This window comes from Eretmochelys imbricata, chromosome 1 (assembly GCF_965152235.1).
Source record: "Eretmochelys imbricata isolate rEreImb1 chromosome 1, rEreImb1.hap1, whole genome shotgun sequence".
In the NCBI taxonomy this organism is placed as follows: domain Eukaryota; kingdom Metazoa; phylum Chordata; order Testudines; family Cheloniidae; genus Eretmochelys; species Eretmochelys imbricata.
The window spans coordinates 105,208,003-105,233,093 of NC_135572.1; positions in this window are offsets into that span (position 1 = coordinate 105,208,003).

Sequence of the window (25,091 nt, forward strand, 5' to 3'; positions counted from 1 at the left end):
GCTCTCCTGTATCACAGGTACGACAGGGCTCTTTAATCTAGCAGAGAAAGGAATCAGAAGAATGAATAGCTGGAAGCTGAAGTCAGACAAAATCAAATGAGAATTAATGCATACATTTTTTAATAGGATGATTAACCACTGGAGCAAACAGCTTTGAGAAGTGGTGGATTCTTCAAATCAAGGCTGGATGTCTTTCTGGAAGACATGTGTTAGCCATACACAAGTTATTGGATTAAACTTGGGGCAACATGGGTGAAAGTTAAGGATCTGTGGTATAAAGGTGAAACTAGATGATCTGATGGTCTTTTCTGGCCTTGAACTGGGTTACTCTTCCCTTGATCTTAATATTGGACAGTTTTTGCACACAAGAATGGAATGACTTTTTTTATACTACAGTTCAACCTTTGCTAACCAGACCATTTTTTACATGGCATCCAGGGGTGAGGAAGGGAGGACAAATCAATGGCAGCTGAGAGGCAGGCAAGGAAGGATTGGTGAGGGTGAGAAGTAGCAGTCAAAGTTAGAAGAAAGAGGGACATTGTGATAATTACATAAGAATAGTGGGAAGAGCTGAGTAGTGGTGCGGTGACAATTTGTGGAGAGGATCAATAGCTGCTGTAAAAACAACTGGAGGGTAGTTCTTCCCCTGCTGACCTTAGGAACTCTATAGGAGAGCAACACTTCTCTAGACAGAATGTGCTCTTGTAGCTAAGCTGAGAGCCACAGGAACAGAGAAGGGAAGCTTAGTTAATGTGGGTGATTGTGCTGTATGAACCAACACAGCTTTGTATGCCTGGGTTCCTCCTGTGGCCAACTGCTTTGGAGATTTCACTGGAACAAGGAAGGAATCCAAGCGGGTTTCAAGGAGCCTCTGATTGCTTTACCCCAAAACATATTTCCTTGGGGAGGCAGCAGTAGAAGGATCGGGGGTAATGAGGCTTTCTCCCATTCCACTCTTCCTTTGCACTGCTCTATTCCCTATCACTACAGCTACCACCTGCTCCCTCACTGTATGTCATGCCTGTTCTGCAGTCTGGTGGGGTGCTGCTGGGGTCATGCCCACAGCGCCTCTTTAGACCTTTGGGCAACAGAGCAGTCTTTGTGCTCTCTAACTGAATTTTTTGCCTGGGATTTATGGGTATGTTCACGTGGCAAAGCCAACTTGGGCTTCAGGGGCTCGGGCTGTGTGGCTGTTTTACGTGGGGCTGATTTTTAGACTTCCAGGCTTGGTTTGGAGACCAGGCTCTAGGGCTCTGAGGATGGGAGGGGCCCAGAGCTCAGGCTCCAGCCCAGAAGGCTCTAGCCCCTTTTCTACATAAGGACTAGATATACTTTGGCCCTAATTTAAGACATGGGTGTAAAATAATTGGAAGGAATGGAGGAAGGGAAAATCTGACAGATTAAACAATTGCAATAGCTATTTTTATGCTGTAGAACAGTAAATCACACAAAACAAAGATGTGGATATGACAAAACAATTGTACTATATATCTGTTAAGAGCACATGGCAATAAATATCTGTGCACAGTCAATTTCTTATTACCTTTTGCTATATTGTTATTGCCTTAACAATAAAAAAATCAATAAGTAAAGCATGAAAAAAAACAATTTTGCATTGTACATTTTCAATTATGTCAACAGGTGCCTTGTGGCCAGGATAGGCACTGCCCGCCTTTTAGTTATAAATCTAAATAAAAATAATATAATAAAACATTTCATTGCTAGTGTCTGGCTGTTTTGTTGTTGTTTTTTTACCCACCCTGAATAACGGGGAAGGCTTCTGTTAAACTTAGACTTGCCTTTGGATATTTTATGAGAATATCTTTCAAATATTTAGGAGCTCTTTTCTTTTCTGCAAAAGCTGTATTTCATCTGAACACATGGAGATTTACACAGAGTGCTCTCATTAACACTAATGGAAACATAAATCGCTGTGCACCAGGACTCCCATAACATGTTTTAAACAGGTGCAGAATAAACACCATGCCAAATACACTCCAGGCCTTGCATCTAAATTCAATAAAGAGGAAAGTAAATGTTTCCCAGGGCCATATTTTGATTTAGTAGAACAGTGAGTGCTAAGAGTGAGCCATGCTGCATAAGCTTAAGCAGGAACTATGTCAAAGGGCAAAATACCTTGACCTTAAGCAACATGTAGGTTCCCAAGTCAGACATACAACAGATCATATATAATGCCTTCCTAGGTTTTATATTTTTACCACATTAGCTAAAACATTTACTATATCACTGTTTTTACTTAGAATCAGTCCTGGCCTCTAAAATCATCCAGGCAGCTATTCTCTGCTTTATCTACTGAAGGGACAGTTAAAAGAGTAAAATATAGTAAAGGCGGATCTATTTTTAGTAAGTAGAAGAGTTCAACCTTTTCCTCAGTGGAAAAGAGTGTCATCTCCAATAAGACAAAATGATTGATACTGAGCAAAGAAGGAACAGCAATTGCAATATTGTCCAAAGCTAGCTTCTCTGACAATGAGAATCCTTTCCTTCCACTAAACACTTCCCATCCTGTATGTATTGTTTCACTAAAAGAGAAAAAGATTATATCCCAGCTGCTGTCAGTGTTCTTACTGTGTTCTGTGGAAGGATGTTGCTTTTGAAAAGTTCTATCAATACTTTTTTTTCATTATTACCAAAAGAAGGCTTAGAAGTCTTTGATGTCTTCTTATTGGTATCATTACAGATTTCTAAAACTAGTTAACAGTTCTGTAGGTTTTATTTAGCACCATATTGAAATTCTGAGTTTGAAGTGAGATCTGTCAGGGATAGGTTTGTTCAGACCAGAAATGATACGGTCTTCATTACTTTGTTTATAATAATTTCTGTGGTCAGTGTCTAAAGCAAGTGAATGAATGGCTTAAATTTTATTTTCCAAATGTAGGCCAAGTTTTTAACCTGGATATTAGATTCCACAGGGTAAAACTCAACACATCTATCTTGTGCTTTTCTATAGACTCAGCTCTGTTTGGAGAAAAAAGTAATTCTTGTAAACATAAATCACTTATTACTGGTGATGCTTTGGCAAATGGTTGATTCACAGCATTTTATCAAGGAATTTTCTTCTCCTCAACAATGAGCAAGAGGCCACAGATTTCAGATTCTATTTATAACCTAATGTTAACAATGGAAGGCAACACAAAATCAATCTAAAGAACATGTGTGCAAGGGCATGTGGGTTTGCATGCGTGCTTGTGCATACGCATGGGGGAAATCTGTCTAACACAGAGTATATACTTAATCATTCGCTCCTGATACAATGTTCCCACTCTGCTATAAATCAGGCACATTGCTTCTGCTGCTCAAGGAACATTTTTTAAAATATCCTTTAGCACAGGCTGTTCCAGGTGTTCAAATCCTGGTTATCTTGCTGTGACACTTTGGGGAATCTGTCTATGTACCATTTATGAATTCTGATTCATTTTAGGAACTTGATGTGTAACTAAACCCTCATTGCCATTTGCTGATAGGCATCATGTCATATATCACACACCTAACACTTTGTCTGGAAGCACGTTCAGGACATTCAAAAGGGAGTAGACTGAATGACTTTTCCCTGGTAGAGCAAAGAATATGCCTAAGAGACTGACCAAGCTAAGGAGCAGGAGTGGTTTAGAGCAATGAAATCCCCTGCAGTAAAGAAGAGTAAAGGAAGAGGTGTTAGAACAGTGGTTCCCATATTTTTTCTGTTGTGCCCGTCCCATTAATCGTAATGAAAAAATCTATCTTCACCCCCACCAGGAGCCACGCTTAGGAGCTGGGGCAAGAAGTGGAGCCGAGGCCCAGAGCTGGGGCCAGAGCACCACTGGGGGCAGAGTAGGGCTGGGTGGCACTTCCTCCCTGCCTCCCATGGGGGCTGGCCTGAGCCCAGCCATGCTTCCCCCCTCCACCTGTTCTTCCGTGCCCTCCTAAGGTGGCATGCCCCACAGTTTGGGGACCATTGTGTTAGGAGCGACTGTTGAAAGCAAACAAACAAACAAACCCCCACTTCCCTAAATGTATGCTCTCTGAGTTGGGAGTACCTGTTGAACTCCAGACCTGAACAAGCAAAGGAGAGCTTGTTGTGGGGGTAGGGAGGAGTGAACCTGACAGCAGAGTAGGTGGAAAGCAGGGTCTTGGGACCCTGGAAGGACTGACAAAACCCAAAGGGCTCTGGGAGTGTTGAGGGTTCTGGAGGGAGATTTTTTGCATACGCTTTTTGTTGTTTTTGCTTGGAACTGTAAGTCTCTAGGCTTTCTCTATGAATAAGTATGTGTACTTACAAAGTTACTGTTCAAGGCCTCTGAGTTCCTTGCTGTAACTGTCACATGTTCCTGAAGGAGTAAACTGGAGTACCCACAAAAATGGAGCTCTGGGAAAGGGTGTGATTAATTTTTTGGAGAGACCGGGGAGGAGGGGCTCAATTGTGGTCATGGGGCCTTGGGCAGCTAGACGACAGGGTCCCACTTCCAAGAAAGGGCATGAGATAGTGATTCTCAGGGGTGAAAGTAAGTTAAAGGATTTACTGGTACGCTGGAGTCCTGAGCAGGAGGCATGGCCTCAACCTGAAAAGGCAGGGCCTTAAATCCCCGGGCCCTTTAAATCTTGATTTAAAGGGCCCGGGGCTCCAGCTGCAGTTGTAGCGGCTGGGAGCCCCGGGCCCTTTAAATCACCCCCGAACTACCAGATGCAGAGGCGGCTGGGAGCCCCAGGGCTCAGGAACGATGTAAAGGGCCCAGGGCTCCAGCTGCCGCTACTGCAGCGGAGCCCCGGGCCCTTTAAATCACTGAGGAGCCCTGGGGACTCCCGGCTGCCACCGCTACCCTGGGGCTCTGGCAGAGCTTTAAAGGGCCTGGGGCTCCGCTGTGGTAGTGGCTGCCAGAGTCCCGAGCCCTTTAAATCCCAGCCTAAGCCCTGCTGCCTGAGCCCTGGGGTAGTGGCAGCTGGGCTCCGTAGGGTAGCCCTGCCGCTGCTACCCTAGGGCTTTGGCAGCAGGTCTCCAGAGGGGATTTAAAGGGCCGGGGCGGTAGTGGTGGCTGGAGCTCCGAGGCCCTTTAAATCCCCACCGGAGCCCTGCCGCCGCTACCCCAGGGCTTCGGCAGCAGGGCTCAGGTGGAGATGTAAAGGGCTTGGGGCTCCAGCAGCCGCTACCGCCCCGTGCTTTTAAATCCCCTCCGGAGCCCCGCCACCGCTAGACTAGAGATTTAAATTGCCGTCTGGGAAAGCTGGGGCATACCGGCTTACTTTCACCTCTGGTGATTCTGAACCCCAGCAGTAAGCTTAAGAGGCCAGCGACAGTACCTGGATGCTACTCAGACTGACTCAGTGTACTTAGAATCACATTTGGATCCGAATTCAGCAGCCAGGTGAGAGTCCAGCTGGGGATGCTTACACTTGCTATGAGCTTCAAAGTGTGATTAAAATGTTTGTTACTGAAATGGAACCTACTTTGCTAACTCTTTTTTTGAAGTGTTGTACACCTGATCTCCTTTCTGTTATCATCTCATTTATGTTTGTCTTTCATGTACAGATCTTTAAACACACAGCACTGTGCTCAGAAACCATTTAAAGGAGAAAGCTGGAGGAAGCACAGTGCTGTAGATCTACCATACCATTTTTGAATGATTCTTTAATATATTTGGGCAGTACTTCCTGGAAAGTCTTGATATCCACAAACCCCAAAGCATATTACTGTACTTTACTAGGGTGCTTATATTAAGAGCTGCTCAGCTCTATACTTTGATAATGAAACAAAAGGCCAAGTTGCCAAGTATATCACACACACACACGAAATCTCTGCTGCTATTAAACTAAAGCAGGCCTGTGTGATGAAGTGGGAGAATATTTATTTGTCTGTCATGGCTGTGTCAGTCAGATTTCTAAAATGATGACACTCTTGTGCCTGTTTTTCTTCTATATCACAGATTCTCCTTCTGCTGTAAACAAGAAGCTGAGGACTCTGAATGGGAAGTGATTATAGCTGAGTTAGTAATTTTTTCTTAAAAGCAAAGATGAGAGGCTATAGTGAAAGAATTTACTTCAGTTGCTCCTGTTCCTCTTCCACCCCAGCTTTAGGCTCACCTTCTTGTATACTCATTTCTGCAGTCTATTTGTCTGTCCTTTTTCTACTTCCGGGTATGCTCACGAAAGGGTCAGAGGAGGCTCGCTATCCACCTACTATCTTTGACATCTGTACAAGTTTCAGGTGTTCAGCACCTAACAAAAGATGCTCGGCACATCACAGGATCAGATTCTAAAGATTAAATCCCAAACTGTGTTGTGCTAGTATTCAGAGGGAAGGGAATAGAAGACATTTTTGCCACCATGCTAGCAGCAAGGTCTGTTTAACTTGTTGATCCACTGACCACAACCCCTTTGTGGTGGTGAGGTAAGTGTATGGTTTAGTGCAATGGCTCTCAATCTTTCCAAGCTACTGTACCCCTTTCACAGGGCTCTGATTTGTCTTTCATACCCTCCAGTTTCACTTCACTTACAATCTACTTGCTTACAAAATCAGACATAAGAATCCCAAAGTGTCACAGCACACTATTAATGAAAAAATGTGTACTGTCTCATTTTTACCATATAATTATAAAATAAATCAATTGGAATATAAATATTGTTCTTACATTTCCGTCTATAGTATATAAAGCAGGATAAACAAGTCATTTTCTGTATGAAATTTAATTTGTCCTGACTTAACTAGAGCTTTCTGTGTAGCCTGTTGTAAAGCTAGTGAGATATCTATATGAGTTGATACCCCCTGGAAGACCTGTGTGTACCCCCAGGAGTACAAGTAACCTGGTTGTGAACACTGGTTTAGTGGAGTGGTTATACCTTCTCTTTGGATACTGTACATCCAGCAAGTGTTAGCTAAGGTTCATAAGTATTAGCTAAGGTGTTAGCTAAGGTATTTACTGTTGCTCAGAGAAACCACAAAGTGCATAACACATTTTCCTCCTCATCTCTGAGTGCTTTCAGGGTACAATAGACAGCTGTTTAACCATGGTGGAAAGGCCAGGGCAGGATGTGGCTCTAGTTGACTCTTTATTGCTCATGATTTAAAGAAGGCTACAACCTTTCCAAGAACTCCCCTGCAGAGGGAAGAAACCAGGTACAGTATATTTAAAGACCCCTTTATACATTCCTCACATTTTTTAATTCCTTTTGATGTATATGGTGTAGTCAGTAAATGGAAGGCAGAGGAGTTGCCTGAATCTTTCCTTGACAAGCTACTCACTATTTTTGACTTTGTAACAACTTTGGTGAATGATTTATTATATTTAACCATTTTGGAGCATGCATTGTTTCTCTATTATATTTTGTTGTTACTGTTTGAGAACTATAGTGTTTCCTACTGTAAGAAAAAAACTGAACAATGACTTAAAGCAAATAAGCTTAGCTCACAATTTGATTCATATTTTATAATATATTTATTAACTTTTTTTAAAGTTATAACCACACAAAACAAGTTAGAGTTCCATGCTGCCTACTAGAAACTTCTCCACGCTGGGGAAGGTGTTGAGTTGCACTTATTCTGTGGGCATTTTAGGTAATTTTATGCCTCAAGGAGAATGAACAAGACTACTTGTGTGACTGACTGCTTACCAGGTGTGAGTGAAAGGTTCACAATCTGGCCCTGTGGAGATTGAAGCAGTGACCTTCATCACAAGCATCTGCCACTTGAGTTTAAGGAATCTTTAGCAGTCTTTTAGGATATGTCTACACTGGAATAAAAGACCATCAGCACCGGGACCTTCCTGGCTGGATCAGGTCAGGTGACTCGGGCTTGTGGCAATGGGCTGTGGGGCTAAAAATTGTTTTGGCTTGGCCTGGGCTCTGGGACCTCTCCCTGCTTGCAGGGTCCCAGAGTTTGGGCTCCAGTTTGAGCCTGAATGTCTACACAGCAATTTTACAGCCCTGCAGCCCAAGCCTCACAAGCCCAAGTGAGCTGACCCAGGCCAGCGGTGGGTATTTAATTGCTATGTACACATACCCTGAGTCCAGAGAGCCAGATAGGTTCATATACACTAAACTAGTATACTAAACATATGTTCACACTTATTGTTGCCTTATATCCTGGGGGAACATCTTTATAGTTATAGTCTGTACTACTAAAAATACTATTAGGTAAGGTAAGGTAACTATAGAGGCCTAGAAACAGGATCATATTCAGGATGAGTGGGAGTTTATGGCAGTTTCATCTCTATTACTGTGGCAATTGTTCTTCTTTACCATTTACCCCATCATTTAAAAAGAACAAATAAAAACAGTATTTAGGAAAGATTACAATGACACACATAAATATCTTCTGCAATGAGGTCACAGAGGGAGTCTGAGGACCTGGTTTGGCCTAAGTTTCCAAAGGTGTGACAGAAGTAGGGGTATAAGGCATAGCACTTACTAAAAGTTAATACCCCTAAAGTTTTATGAAGCAAAGAAAGCCAGCCTCATATAGGCTATCTTTTGGGAAGGTTTTTTGATATTTTTGTAATTGTTGTCTCTCCAATGCTAATCAGTACTATCACCATCATATGATAATATTGATACACTAAAATTCACTATTGGATAGGATATTGGACAGGACCAACTTTACTTCCAGGAATATGTGAGAATGTTCTCTGAACTGTCTCCTCATTATCAGAGAGAGAGAGACACACACAAGGAAGGAAAATGAATCACACTCATATGCACTGTTAAACTGTCTTATACAAGTTCATTTGCAAGGCAAGTGGGTTTCACAGCTGAGAATAGTGTTCGTGCTCCAACAGACATTTGCTGTATATCTATCCAATTACTTTAAGTATTATAGGAACTTTATGAAATTATTAATAATTTGATTTTCTTCCTATTAACCATTAAATTATCCACTCCTTTGACCTTGCATGCCTTGGAATTGGCCTGTATAAAGACATTATCACAGTCACAGGTAGGTCATTTCAAAGTGAAGTACAACATACATACTGTGTTTGTCTAAAGACACGGATAACACTTTTTGTGTTACATATGTGTTGTTATGAATAGCAGATTTACTTAGGCCTACGAAGACTCAGAGTTAAAAGCTAAACATGTTTTTATTTTTTTCTTTAGCACCTGACTAGTAATGTCACAAATTATTGCATTTAAAATGGATGAGCCCAAACCTGCTCCCATTGAAATTAAGGGGATTTTTTGAGCACAATCCAGCTGAAGATAAGAACATAAAAATGGCTATACTGGGTCAGATCAATGATCCATTTAGCCCAGTATTCTGTCTTCTGACAGTGGCCAGTGCCAGATATTTCAGAGGGAATGAACAGAATAGGGTAATTATCAAATGATCCATCTGCTGTTTTCCAATCCCAGCTTCTGGCAGTCAGACATGTAAGGACACCCAGAACATGGGATTACACCTCTGACTATTTTACCTAATAGCCATTGATGGGCCTATCCTCCCTGAACTTATCTAATTCTTTCTGATGAACAATAAACATGGGTTTTAAATATCTCATGCATTCTTTGCTGCTGTTTTTATTCTCCTAGATAGAGATGTGCATTTTCTTTGACTAAGAATAAAGGAGTTCTTTTTCAAATATTTTGAGACAAAAAACAAGGATTTCATAGATACAGAGGGCAGTTTGAGTTGAACAATAGGGTAGCTGTCACATTAAAATAATTCACTAAAGACTTTTGTATTCTCTAAATTCAAAAGACAATGCAAATTATGCACCAGGATGTGAGAATGTTATTTTTTCTAATGCCCCATCTGCACTCCCATTATAACCATGATTTGCTACCCATTTACAGCATAAAGGTGTCCCAACAATGCTTTTACATGGTTTAGTTCTGTCTAAACAGGTAATACCAAACTGTATTATAACACATTTGGGCATAACTGTGTTATAATGATTGTCAGACTGGTAGTGTAGTGTAGATGGGGCCCAGATGTGTTATATTCCCTAAACATGAATCGCTTATAAGCTTCTCTATATTCTTTTGTAATAATGGAGGTATGATCTGAAGAAGATTTTGGATATCTTGCTTGGAGCTGAGAACATTTGGGTTTTCAGTTGAAGGGATAAAGATCTAGAGAGTACAACTGGTCAGGAATTTTTCAATGGAATATTTTTCGCTGAAAAAATGCCAATTTATTGAAACCACATGGGTTGCAAAATAGGGTCTGTTTTGATTATTTTCTGGACTAGAAAAAATGTTAAGAAAAATGTTTTGAAATTGTCAAAAATACTTAATGTTGATATTTTCAAAAACAAATTCTAGTTTCCCAGTTTCAAATGGCATTTAGTTTAGAAGTCTAAGCTAATTAGGTGGAAAAGAAAAAGAAAACAGGTCAAAATTGAAATGAATTATTACAAAATCATACAAGCAAAATGTTATAGTTGACCCAAACTGAAAACAATTTAGGTTTTTTTTTTTTCAATTTGTGAACATTTTCAAGATATTGGCTTTTTGTCCCAGTTCAGAACAGGAACAATTTTCAAACTCTGCTGGATGGAGTCAGCAGCAGTAAGGTCCAGGTTCAATATCTAAGGGGTCCACTTAACAATAGAAAACATAACTGGCTTGATCTCCCACCCAGTAGGGAACACTTAACACCACCTCTGAGTGACTCGAAGAGGAAATATTTCCCCTCTTACAAGCACTGAGGCTTTGTCTACACTGGCACTTTTTTCCCTAAAACATTTGTTGCTCAGAGGTGTGAAAAAAGACACCCCCCTCCCCAAAGGACAAAAGTTTTAGTGATGAAAAGCACCAGAGTGGACAGTGCGTCATTGGAGGGAACAACACTCCTGAAGACGAAGCTACTGCCCCTCATTGGAGGTGGTTTTATTTTGTCACCAGGAGAGCTCTCTCCCTGCGACAAAGAGTGGCTACACTGCACACCTTAAAATGGTGCGGCTGCAGCGGCACAGTCATGCAATTGTAAAATGCACAGTATAGACACAACCTGAGTCTGTGTATGACAAAACAAAACAATTAAAAGGGAAAGGGAACCAAGAAGTAATTTGGGAAAACACCACAACGACATTCAAAAGCATGTGACCATGAGCAAACTGGATCCCACAGTGCAATGGGCACTGTTCTTTGCCTCAGTTTCCCACCTTGTGGTGGGAAAGTCCAATGAATGACTGTCCCTTTAAGATATCACTCTTCTCTCCATCTTTTGCACCTCACTCACAGTTGGCTGTCCTTGGTTAGTGAAAACTCAGTGTTCAGAGGTGTGTTCATGGGGTTTGTCATAAATATAAAGGGAAGGGTAAACACCTTTAAAACCCTCCTGGCCAGAGGAAAAACCCTTTCACCTGTAAAGGGATAAGAAGGTAGGATAACCTCGCTGGCATCTGACCAAAATGACCAATGAGGAGACAAGATACTTTGAAAAGCTGGGAGGAGGGAGAAAAACAAAGGGTCTGGGTCTGTCTGTGTGATGCTTTTGCCGGGGACAGAACAGGAATGGAGTCTTAGAACTTAGTAAGTAATCTAGCTAGATATGCGTTAGATTCTGTTTTCTTTAAATGGCTGAGAAAATAAGTTGTTCTGAATGGAATGTAGATTCCTGTTTTTGTGTCTTTTTGTAACTTAAGGTTTTGCCTAGAGGGATTCTCTATGTTTTGAGTCTGATTACCCTGTAAGGTATTTACCATCCTGATTTTACAGAGGTGATTCTTTTACTTTTTCTTCAATTAAAATTCTTATTTTAAGAACCTGATTGCTTTTTCATTGTTCTGAAGATCCAAGGGTTTGAGTCTGTGTTCACCTATGCAAATTGGTGAGGATTTTTATCAAGCCTTCCCCAGGAAAGGGGGTGTAGGGTTTGGGGAGGATTTTGGGGGGAAAGACGTTTCCAAGCGGGCTCTTTCCCTGTTATATATTTGTTAGACGCTTGGTGGTGGCAGCAATAAAGTCCAAGGTCAAAAGATAAAATAGTTTGTACCTTGGGGAAGTTTAATCTAAGCTGGTAAAAATAAGCATAGGGGGTTTTTCATGCAGGTCCCCACATCTGTACCCTAGAGTTCAGAGTGGGGAAGGAACCTTGACAGGGTTCAAACCTTGGAGGGGTGGGACATGAAGCAATGCCTCTGCTTCTGTCTCTGCAACTAGCTCACAACTGCTGCTGTTTCTCTGCTGCTGCTGCCCACCTGTTACAAGATATCACACTCTCTGAACTGTTTTTCACTGTCCCACACAACGCCTAAGGCTTAGCTCAACATCAGTGCCAGCTCTAGGGATCACTAACCAGAAACAGGGATGTGCAACTGAGTCTAAACAACTCTATCATTAAACACTGGAGAGAAGCAGATAAAAGGGTTTCTAGGACTCTTTGAACAGCAACTACCACAGCAAATAGAAATGCCTTCGCCTCCACCTCTACCTCCCCCTTCCAACAACCAACTCTCATTTTCACTGGGATTTGGCATCTCTATCCCCTGCTTAGCAAGTGAGGTTCAGTTTAGGGTGACCTCCTCACATAGGGGGCATGCTAAGCACAGTTCTGTTGCCTTTTACAGTTATGATAACAAGGTTTCATTACCCCTTCATACTAGAATGATTTGTCATCCAAACTGCCAAAATTGATCATTTTGGCAAAGCAGCTCCATCACGCTGCGTACCTAGGCAGAATAGATGTGTGTATGCCAATACTGCTCCTGAAGTCTTTTCCCCCAGTGCATCACGAGATATCAGGGGGAGAGCTCATTCAGACCCTCCTTACACTTAGACATTTTCATGGGATGGGAAAACCATTTCCCATCCAGCTCTACTAGTATTTGACTTTAAACAGTCTGCGAGTCTGAACAAAACAAGGAGATTGGTGAGCAGAGTTTTGGAAAAAAAGCAGTTCTGAAGGAAATAGAACAGATTTTAAAACATAGCTGTATATTTGACATTAATTATTGACAAATCCTTTCAAAAATTTACCTCATTACTTTCTTAAACACTTTTCAGTGACACTGACTATGAATGCAAGTGGTACAGATTGCTTCTCATTCTGTACAATGCTATTATTTCTTATTACTATTATTATTAACAGTGTAATGCTGAGGAGTACTGGTTGGTTTACAAACCTTTTTGAGATTGGACAGAAACACACCTTTCAATTAACATAATTGTCAGGATAAATTAATCACAAGCCCCACCCCGCCTAAGACAAAAGGTGGCCATGATCCCATCCAGGACACTGTGTCTACACTACAGTGGCTACAATGGCACAGCTACATCAATGGAAGGGTTTTTTCCCTTCAATGTAGATAACCCACTTCTCCAAGAGGCAGTAGCTAGGTCAACAGACGAATTCTTCCATTGACCTAGAGCAGGTGTAGACCAGGCTCAAATAGGTGGAGCGCTTTTGCTGAGTATTGTTTGTGTTTTGTGTGTGCATGCATGTGTGAAGGAAGATACAACACGCTGAAGCCATGAACACACAGAACAGAGAGAGAGAGAGGGGCAGAGGCAAAAAGCAACAAAGCCAAGCATCAACCTCTAAGCATTGTGTGACCCTTGAAAAAGCTAGAGAGAGGGTTCTTGAGTCAAATGTTGGGAGAGGCTTGGGGGTCGTAAGCTAAGAAATTACTTATTTTTTCTTGATTCTGCCTGCGTTTGGAGAAGAATAAACAAGATTGCAGCAAAGAAAATACTAGACTCCATCAATTTCTACTTCCAAATGGAACATCCCCTGGGCCACAAACTTTGACTTGCTGATCAGGTCAAAAAGGGGCAAAAATAATAAATAAGCATTCATTTGGGGAGTGTGATGGGGCAGAGAGTCCCCACCCCAGCAGAGAAGTGGTTAAAGAAAGTCTATGGGCCCAACTAGACCCACCCTGCTATATCTGAAGCTAATGCCAAGAGGAGGGATAAAAGGAGAACGCCTGTCTCAGTTGTGGATTGGCTAGCCAGGAAGGAGGAAGGAGTTCATGCCTGAAGGGAGCTTTGCATGCAGAGTTATGGAGAGATAGGTCTGCTATCTGGAGCAGACACTGGGGAGAACCAGTTGGTGAGTGCCAGGAGTGAGCGATGACCCAAAGGAGACAAACCTGAAGGAAAGGCAGGGAGCACCCCCTTGGAAAACTGGGGAACTATCCAGTATTGAGTTGTTGTTTTGTTTTTTTTTTTTAAGAACTTTTCAGGGCTGAGCCCTTCCAACTCATCCATCTGGAGGGAGATAAGGCTAAAGGGACAATTATCTAGTGAGCCAGAGCCCTGCTACAGTGGGCACCAGAGGTGGAGACGTCTTCCGAGGAAGACTCATGGATGCAACAGGGATTCTGGAAGGTCCATAAGGGGATGCAGCTCCCCCATGATGCTACAGAGAGTTTTCAGTTAGAGAATTTTGTTTTGTTCCCATTGTTGGTTTTTTTAGTGTTTTAGATTTTCAAAGCATAGTACTAATTAACCAATCAATTTCCTACTTCATGTTCTTTGCCAGGCTCTATTTCTCATCAGTAGTTAATCACATTTGGAATATTTTAGCTTAGTTGAGTATTGTGTCTCAGCCTCTTTGTGCTCAAATGAAAATGATATCGTCTCAACATTTTACCCTAGGTTTGCTATTGGGCAATGGCAAAGTTCAAGTTCAAGAATCAAATTATGAGACACCAAACTTGTTGTAAGATTGGAAGATTAACCAGACTATTTCTGGTGTTGTAATGCATGGTCTTACTGCAAGATTTGAATCTCAACTTGCACATCAATACAACTGAGCTGAAAATGTGTTGTAGCAAATTTACTTTAGTGTCTCTGGAAAATGGGGATTTTAGAATGATTGAAACATCACCAGAGTAATTCTACTCACATTACCTCTTACAAATTTTTTGCTCCCTTTGCACTACTATTTCACAAGATTTTTCAAACTAGACAAAAGCCGAAGGCAGGATAGTTTAATGTACATTTTTGGCACTTTCATTTTAATTCTACTCATTAAAGGTCACAGGGACCAAGCATATGTTTACTTGACTTCGTGAAGGTGATAAAGCTGCAGCTATACACAACCTGAAGGAGCTCCACATTTCTTTATTTAAGCTTGATGTAGAAATCATTCATCTCTTTTCTCTAGGCAGCCCTGGTTCAATATTACAGGGTAAAGGCATTATGCTTCACAACCTTTAGCTGGTTTTTCATTGATCAGTGACATTAATATATCTATAAATGACACAACACAGCAAATTAATATAAATTTGAGCCTGAGCAAATTTATCTACTGCAGAGAACTACAAAACAGCAAATACCTATGCTATGAGGTAATGTCAGGTGAGATCGCAATTCTAATTCATTTTAGCTAAATCTACTTTTTAACTTGCATTTCCCTGTTCTTGTAATATAAAATACATAAAGGTACAGTAGAAGCTTCTTATTAGGGCAAACCCAGGCAAAAATAGATATACACCAGTTAACAGTCTTGATTTTGAAATTATGGCAGGAAATATTGTGGCAATAGACAATCACTTTTATTTCATAAATTGCTTTTAAAAAAATAGATGGGAAAGTATTACAACACAAGAAAAAAACCTTTCCTAAAGTTAAATTTAGGACACCTTTACACAGACATTAAAATCAATTGTAAGTATAATTTAAGTTTCATTATGGCTCAACTCTTTTCCAAGGGCTGAGATCTATTCTGTATTAGGTATTTCTGTGTCCCCCATTACCACAGAATCTGAGCACCTCAAAATCTTTAGTGTCTTTACCCTCACAATGCTGTCAACCTGATAGGGAAGTACTGTCATCTCCAATTTACAGACAGGGAACTGAGGTACAGAGAGGCTAAATGATTTGCCCATGATCACACTGGAAAACTGAGGCAGAGTAGGGAACTGAATGTAGGTCTGAGATGAGTGCCTGACACAATGAACCTATCTCCTTTTCCCAGAAGGTTGCCATCTTCAACTCCCACTGATTTTGGTGGCTTGACATCTCACAGAATTGGACCCACAGTTTGGCTGATCAGTGAGGACTGAACTAAATGAAGTTAGAACCATTGGGACCAATCTTTTTGTGTCAGTACTACTTCGGATGAGGTGAGGGGAAAGAAGGTGGCTTTAAACCATCTTTATGTTGTCCTGATTCTAATTGTTTCGGTACTGAAACATAACTTAGAGCAGTCTATCAGCTACCCTAAATTACACGGCTAGTAACAGCTCTGGAACACAGTGAAACATATAGGAAACAGCATGGGTGGAGGCGAGACAAAAACAAAATGAATATACAGACCAACAGAAGTCAACTGATAAAGGTGAGTTGTTAAGTGAGTTAACCAAGTAGTGGCAATGAGGTGGCAGTAAAAATGAATTGGCAATCAAATAGCATTGCTATGTTAAGATGGTAACGTTAATGGATTATAGCAAAACAGACACTTAAATGGAGCTAATGGATTAAAAAACCTGTGAAGGCTAGTTAGATGGCACACAACAACAAGCTCCCAAACACCAGGAATGCCACAACCTGGCACACTTCATTAAAAGGCAGAACAAATGAAAACCATTAAAATGTGCAAGGTCCAGCTGTGACATAATGGTGCAAGAAGGCACTCTCTTCGAGCCGAGTCCACTGGAGGCAGCTGAGGCACTGTATTTGAGGCTAGTGGTTTTTACAGCCTGCTCAGGTAGCGCTTGGGGGCATAAGAGGTAGGACTTGTAGTATATAGCCATCTAGGATCCCTGTGGGACCGGGGAATAAGTAACAGGCCTGGTCTTCTGTGAAGTATGGAGGAAAATGCTAATTAATAATACTAATGACATATAATGAATTACTCAGGATGCTGAATCAGTGTTGTTCTATCAATAGCCCTGTTGAAGCAGTTCTTATTTATTTTTTTCAGGGTTTTTTAGTAACCTAGAGGCAAAAATGGAGCATCATTCCTAACTTCTAAGGGATTTGTTATTTGTAACCCATCCTAACATTTCCAAGGTGCAGAAAAAAGCCATTAATCTATATGATACCAGATGGACCATGAAATAGGGAAAATATGAGGGTCTAAGTGAAGTCCTGTCAAAATTCCCCCAGAGATGCACTGCCCAGCACAGCAAACAAAGTTGAGAGCAATATAGGGGGTACAAAAAGAACAGGCACATAAATTAAAAGTTAGAACTCATTTGTCACTATCCAGAGTCCACTATGGTTTGGGGCTTCTATCAGATTTCACCCTTCAGAGAATTACGGTCTCTTCACCAATTTTATAAGGCCACTGGCACTTTTCTGCCTGTTATTTAACCTCTCACCTCTTACTCTCTTGGTAGTACACTATGCAAGAGGCCTGCATGATGAGTGCCTGTGGCAATGTGTTCTGGAGCTAAATTGCATTTGCAAAACTTTCTCAAATAAAAGAAGCAGAGGAATCTTTTTCATTCTCAACTGTAACAGAATAAATATTTTATCATCTCTTCTTAAAATGCTCATCTATAATTCTATAGGCTTACAGAAAGATTTAAAGATGGAATGCTTTTAAGTCATATTTTAGTTTCAATCACATTACAACAGTGTATTGTACATTTTATATTGAGATCTTGAAGTGATTCATGACAACAATGTGCTTAAAATACTCTATAGGATTTCAGACTGACTTTTAGTTATTCTCTTCAAGTAAATTGCCACATTTTTCAAATGCCACAAAACAGTACATAAGCAAAAGAAAGCTCCATGTGAATGAATTCTCATCACGAGTAGGCTTACAGAATTGTGTGGAGGGTCTTCTTTTTTTCTTTTTTAGAATCTCTCCAAAGCAGATGAATTCAGTAAGCGAGCAATAAAACATTAATGAAAAGGCATGCTGAAGCATTTGAAGCGGGGAAAACAATCATTTCACTTCTCATCAGATGTGCAGAGAGATTAATCTGAAGCCCTTCAATAAACATAGGCAAGAATTTTATCTAATTACAGATGTCCCTCCCAAGTCATTAGGGAGTCCCTCACTGAAGGTCAAGATTCAAGAAGCAGAGCTTAAGGCCACATCTGTTACTGACCTTGTGCACTACAGGTAATCAAGAGCACTGTTGCTTCATAGGACTTTGATTTGTGGTTTCCTATTCCCAGGAGAACTGCTGGAGCCAGGCAAGAATATGTGACCTGCTGAAGATCAGTAAGGGGGGAAGAGGCATAGATGGTGGAAGGTACAAAGACAAAAAAAAAATAAGAATGAGGTAAGGCGACTGTCTTGCTTTATGTTGTTTCAGATGATGCAGGTGTATCAGGAAGGACTATTTTGAAATGGAAGAAGTAAAAAGAAAAGTTATTTTTTATTTTGTGATATCTTTTCATGCAGGTTTTCTTTCATCCCAGAAAAATCATTTGAAAAGGACGATGTTTGAATAACTGCTTTCCCTGTCAGACTACTTTGTATCACTCACAACCATCATTTTACTTGAATAATTCTGATGGCTGACAGCTTCTTGTGCTACATCTATCCTACACACCAGTGTTGGCAGCGTGTAGTGTACATATAGCTACACGTCACAGAGAAAAGCAGGCTGCATCCACACTGAGGTGCACAGCTGCACGTGGCAGTGAAAGACTTCAGCTGCTGCAAGGCAGCAGGGAAAGGTTTCAATATCTCCCCCGCTGCCAGATCTTTTCACTGCAGCAAGGAAAGGGTCTGGCAGTGGGTAAACCCTCTGCCAAAATCTTTCCCTGAAGCGAGAAAGGGCTCCAGCTGTAGGAAGCTACCCAAGGCTTTCCCCACTGTCTCCTCTCTGCCAGACTCTGCTCACTGCTGGAATCTTTCCCTGCTGTGGGGAATGTCTTCAGCAGCAGGGTGCTGCGGGACACTACACTACTACAATTAGCAGTGGGAAAGCATGGTTTGAGCAAGAAAAGAGATATGTAGGGTATGTGGTTGGGTACACACCCATGCCGTTCAGGCATGTCTTTACTTGCTCAGCCACGCCTTATCGGCTACACTGCTATTTGTACCTGTGCTAGGTACATATAGGTATGTGCACCACACACCACCAAAAGAAGCATGCAGTGTAGATGTATATTTGTACAAACAGAAATTTAAAAATCTGAAAAGAGAACTATCCAAAATAAGAGCTCTGCACATAAAGAGGATAAAGAAATTCTAATTCCTGCAAATAAGAGGATTTAATATCATACAGAGTTCTGTACATCTTCCTGCATTCTCTGATGAGATTTTAAGTCTTTTCCTTTAACAAAAAAAACTCTATTTGCACTGCTGCATGACTGAGCTTTTACCTCTGGTGCATTTAATATTTGGGTTCAATCTCATGTACATTGAACTTTACAGCACTTTAGATTTAAAAATCCTAACAGGCATATATCTTCAGGGTCAGCACCATAATTTCTGAATCCTCCTAGGTGTGTGTCATAAACATACAGCTAAGGGTAGCATAAAATCCCTCCTTTACTTGTAAGAGGTGTTAAGAAGCTCAGATAACCTGGTTGGCACCTGACCAAAAGGACCAATAAGGAAAGAAGTTCCTTTCAAATCTGTGCGGGTCTTGTTTGTGTGGTCTTTTGTTGTTCTCTCCGGAACAGAGAGGGACCAGGGCAGGAACAACCATCTCCTAAAACCCTACCTAAAATAAACTTCCACGATTACAAAAATTGTAAGTAATAGCAAGGAAATGTGTTAGCTTATCTTTTGTTTTAGCTTGTGAATTTTCCCTATGCTAAGAGGGAGGTTTATTTCTGTTTTTGTAACTTTGAAGTTTTGCCTCGAGGGGAATCCTCTGTGTTTTTAAATCTTATTATCCCGTAAAATTACTTTCCATTCTGATTTTACAGAGCTGCTTCTTTTACTTTTTTCTTTATAATAAAGTTCTGTTTTTAAGAACCTGATTATTTTTTAGTGTCCTGAAACCCCAAGGGTGCTCACCTGGTTTACCTATTTGGTTGGTATATTATTCTCAAGTCTCCCCAGGAAAGGGGGTGAAGAGGCTTGTGGGGGGATATTTTGGGGGAAACAGGAACTCCAAGTGGTCCTTTTCCTGAATCTTTGTCTAACTCATTTAGTGGTGACAGCGATACCCTCCAAGGACAAGGAAGAATTTGTGCCTTGGGGAAGTTTTTAACCTAAGCTGGTAGAATTAAGTTTAGGGGGTCTTTCATGCGGGTCCCCACATTTGTACCCCAGAGTTCAGAGTGGGGAGGGAACCCATACAGTGTGTAAGTGCACTATTTATCCTGTCTATCTTTTTATCCAACTACCTTTCAAAAGCAATTTGGAAAATGAAAAGAAACCCCGATATTCTTTCCCACATAGCAGTTAAAACTCCACATGTCTATCTGTGCCCTCTAATCCATCAGTGTTCATGACTTCTATGTCACTCTCAGCCCCATGGCTGACCTTGGGGGTTAGTGGGCCAGTCTTATCCCAGGCAGTAGCAGGGGGCAGTAGGTTGAGGGGTGTGTGTGTGTCTTACTGATGGCCATACCCAGGCAGGGATCAGGACCCAGCTTGCTCCATGCTCAGCTCCAGCCCAGGCTGTCACTGCTGCTTCCTGTAGAGGGAGGGCATTGACCACCTGGTGATTAGGAGCCTTGGCCCAGCCTGCCCTTCGATACCTTTGCAGGCCCAGGGGAAACACTACAGTGCTGGCTGACAAGGAGCTATGAAAAGTCTGGGCAGGGGGAGTAGGGAACAAGCCAAGGTTGTGGGGGCAATTGCCCCCTGCTCCATAGAAAATTATGCCCCTGCTAAACCCTCTCCTCATTGACCTCTCTTCCGCTCTTCTGTGTTTCATTCATCAACTGCCTCTACTGCAGGCTCTCTGCCAACCCAACTTCCTTGATTAACCTCTTTATATCACTGCAAAGTCCATCCCATCAACCTCTAAACTTGGGTCACTCCTATCAATTGCTTCCCACACTCCTTCTTCCAGGGACTCTGGAGAAAGTCCCATGGTCACAAACACTTCCACCACTGTAAATTCATCCTCTGCTCCTTCTGTTCTGATATCTTGCTGGTGCCAAGGAACACTGTTTCTCCACTCTGATACACACACACACACACACACACACACACACTCCCCATTCCAACTGCATACTCCTGCTCCTCCACACTAGCACCTTTGACACTCTCCTAACCCTCTATCCCCCTTGTGCCCTGTGCTCCCCCTCTGCATAGGACCTTGCTGATTTTACCAAGAGAAAATCAACATGACTTCCTCTCTTAGCTCCCTCACCATGACTTTCTTCTCTTTCTCCCTTCTTATGGACACTGACGCCTATTTCCTGCTCTCTTCTAACTATGCCACCTGTCCCAGTAACTATAGCTCTTTCTGCTTCATGACCTCTTTGAAGGAGTGCTGGAACAATTTGTATAATGGGGGTGATGAGAGCCATTGAACCAAAGTGTAAGCCGTGTATATAATGGAAACCACTTCATGCCAAGAGTGCAGCAGCACCCCCAGCACCCCTAGTTCCAGAACCTATGCTCCCTTGACCACATTTCAGCCTCTCCTTAATTTCTCACTTTCCTCTGCTTCCTTCGCCTTACTAAACTGGCGTGCTTAGGTCTCCCCCATCTTAAAAATACCCATCCTTTGTCCCCACCTGACTCTCCAACATGTGCTTTCTCCCCTTCACACACACACTCAAAACTCCATTCAAAAGCAAAATAATTGCCCCAGCTCCATCATTGTTCCCTCCATTGTGTTCTCTTCACTCCACTGGAACTACCCTTCTCTAAAATGCTTTTCATGGTTAAATCTCACGGCCTCTACATACAGTCGTCCTGACCTCTCACAACAGCTTTTGACACCATGAAACAGTTCACTCCATCTTGAAATTTTTAAATCCCTTGATTTTTGTTACTGAATTCTTGCCTCGTTCTCCTCCTTGTTCTCTGGCATTCATTCCTTCAGCATACACTATCTGGGTTGCACATGACATTATGAACCCTTTTCCTAGGGTATATTATACGTTCACATAGGTTCATTTCTGTTATGCTTGTTATCTTCTTCCTTTAGTGAATATCATTATGTCTCCGTAGTAAAGTACACATTTTCCATTGAAACATTTTTTGATGGAAAATGGCTTTTTGATCAACAGAAATTTTCACATTAAAATAATTGTTTTCATAGAACTTTTCAGTGTTCGGTGAAAACTAAACAAATCTGGGTTTTTAGTTTTTCCACTAAAATCTAGAAAATTTGACAATTTTTTAAAAAATAGTTTGTTGAAAATTTTCATGGGAAAAATGCATTTCCTGACCCTCTTTACTCAAGAGTAGGATTTCTCTCTTCTTCTAAAGAGACACTGGGTTTTTTCAGTCTTAATTTGGGAAAACACCTAGTTTGACCTTCACCCCTAATGCGAACTTATCCTGGCTCTTCCGTCAAAGAACTGGGTATGTGCTATTACAGTTGATATGCAGACCTCATCACTGTATAGATTTACTTTAATTTTTAGGAAGACTGAATGTCAGTTTAGTGTGCATGATTTCAGTGGGGTTGAGTGGTGTGGTGTGCTTTTAAGCGTGTGTAACTCACGATATGTCTACACTACAAAATTAGGTCTATTTTATTTAAGTCCACATTGAACCTCCAATTTAAGCAAGTTGATTTTGCATGTCCCCACTATGCTCATTGTGTCAGCAGAGTGCATCCTTACTAGCAGGGCTTGCGTTGACTCACAGAGCGCTGCACTGTGGGTAGCTATCCCACAGTGCATGGAGCCGAGTGGAATGTTGGGTTGGGCTTGCAATCCAGTGGGACTCTAGCATCCAGCTGCCTTTTTTGAACCTCAACCAGATGCCTCAACATGTCTGTTTGCTCCCTCATAATCCACACCGTCTCATCCTGCGTGTCACACTCATGTTCTCTGCATGCTCTTCTGGCCTCGTGGTCATTGTGCAGGCTGTCAACCAGTGCAATCCTCCATGCGCTGAGCTCCATCTTGTCACTCTCAGAGGCACACATTAACTCATCGAACATGTCCTCCTGAGTCTTTTTTCCACCTTCTAATCTGGGAAAGTCTCTGTCCTGGTGTGGAGGATGTGCTGTTGGGCAAGGCTTCCACTGCAAAGAATACAAAGCACAAGGGTAGCATTGCTGGTGCATACCTTGCAAGCATCTGGGTACAAACCTGGTCCTTATGCTGCAGTGCTGTGTGCCGTACTGATGCCAGAAGAATTAACACTGGAGCGGTGCAGGAAAGTGTCCTACCGTGGTGGACGAAATAAGGTAGCCCTTCCCAGAAACCTTCTGCAACGGATTGCAGAGTACTTCCATGAATGCCTCCTAGAGATCTCCCTGGAGGATTCCAGGGCCATGTACATAAACAGTCTTTTTCAGAGAGCCATCCATAACCACTATATCATTTTTTTTGTTCAGATTCAACGTTAAAAATAATAGCATGTAATCCCTAGAGTTTGATTAGAAATGTGTGCCTTCCCCATTAGATTAGAGGTGCCTTCCCCAGCATCACGCTCCACCAACAATTGGTCCTGTGAGGGGACGGGCTCCAGAGTTAAAAGAAGGTGTTTGTTGTTGGGGAGAATGGATCCTCCACTTGTCTGTCTTACATTCTCCTTCTCCTCCTCTTCTTCTTCCTTGTCAGCAATGTCCTCTTCGTTGTAGCCCGTGGTCGCCCAGGGCTCCTCGGAGGTATCCACGGCGTGTTTTGGTGTAGTGGTGAGGTAGCTGCCAGGAATTGCATGCGGCTTCTCATAGAAGTGTCTTGCCTGTGGCTCAGAATCAGAGGGACTGTTCGCTGCCCCTTGTCTTCTGGTATGCCTGCCAAAGCACCTTTATTTTCACATGGCACTGCTGTGTGTCCCTGGTGTACCCCTTTTCCCCCCAATCCCTGTGTGATTTTGGCATAGATGTTAGTATTTCTTCTGCTGGATCAGAGCTCTGCCTGCACAGACTCTTCTCCCCACACAGGAATAAGATCCATCACCTTCTGTGTACTCCATGCTGGAGCATGTTTGCCACCTTGAGCATCCATGGTCAGTGTGCTGACGAGCTCTCCATGCTGATCAAACAGGAATTTGAAATTCAAAAGTTTCCAGGGCTTTAACAGGGGGGCAGCTGTTTCCTCTGTACCTGGCTGAAGTGCAGTAGAGTTGAAAGTGCTCTCCAGAGCGGTCACCGCAGAGCACCGTGAGACACCTCCTGGAGGCCAATTCATTCGAATTACATAACTCAGTGTCTCCACTATCCCCATGTTGATGCATGGATGTTGACTCAAGCGCTACACCCCTCGCCGAGGTGGAGTACAGAGTCGACTTTACAAGCCCTTTAGGTCGGTGGAAGGGACTCGATAGCATAGACACATACATTATTAACTCGACCTAACCTGGCATATGTTGACCTAACTTTGTAGTGTAGGCCAAGCCTCAGACAGAGCATTTCAGCTGGGCACCATGAAGCTTTTGTTATACACAGCCAGTTGGAACCAGAGACAGAATAAAACAGATCTCTTGCTAGTCCTAAGCACCGAATGATCACTAAACACAAGCCCTAGGTGTAACTGAAAGAAAATTTAGCCCAGGTTCTATTTGGCAAGAAGTGTTGCCCTTGTACTGTCAATCAAGATCTCTCAGAATAGGTTTCATGGGACTGATGGAACTGTATATCTATTTCTGCCATTATTTACACCTGTGCAATCAAGATCAGAACCTGGCTCCCTAGCTCTAGTAAGTAGTGAGGTGTGGAATTGAGCATGAACCACAAACAATATGAAGTAATAGTGCAGAGACCACAGACACAGAATGAAACATACTATAATATTAGTCTTATCTTGCTATACAAAAGGGATTGACAATTTTTAAAAGGCAAAATAACCTGCATATCATATAAACTTTAAATACAATTACTTTTATTTTATTCCATTCCATCTTCTTAGTCTTTGTCTCTTTTTCAGTTTGAAATATTATATCTATCTGTATTTTTACTTTGCAATGACTAATTCACATTGCCTTATTTATGGCTTTGTCTTTGGGTCTCAAGGTGACCTTCTGTGCTGTTTCATTTTTTCCAGTTCTCACCTAACTGTTTATGTCTCTCAAGTACAAGAGAATACCGATTTGAATTCTATTGTGTCTTTGCAATTGCAAAATCACCCCATGGGTTCAATCTGTGGTGTACCATGTTAGTTGAAGATAAATGCATTAAAATTCTTGCAGTAATACTTGCTAATAGCCT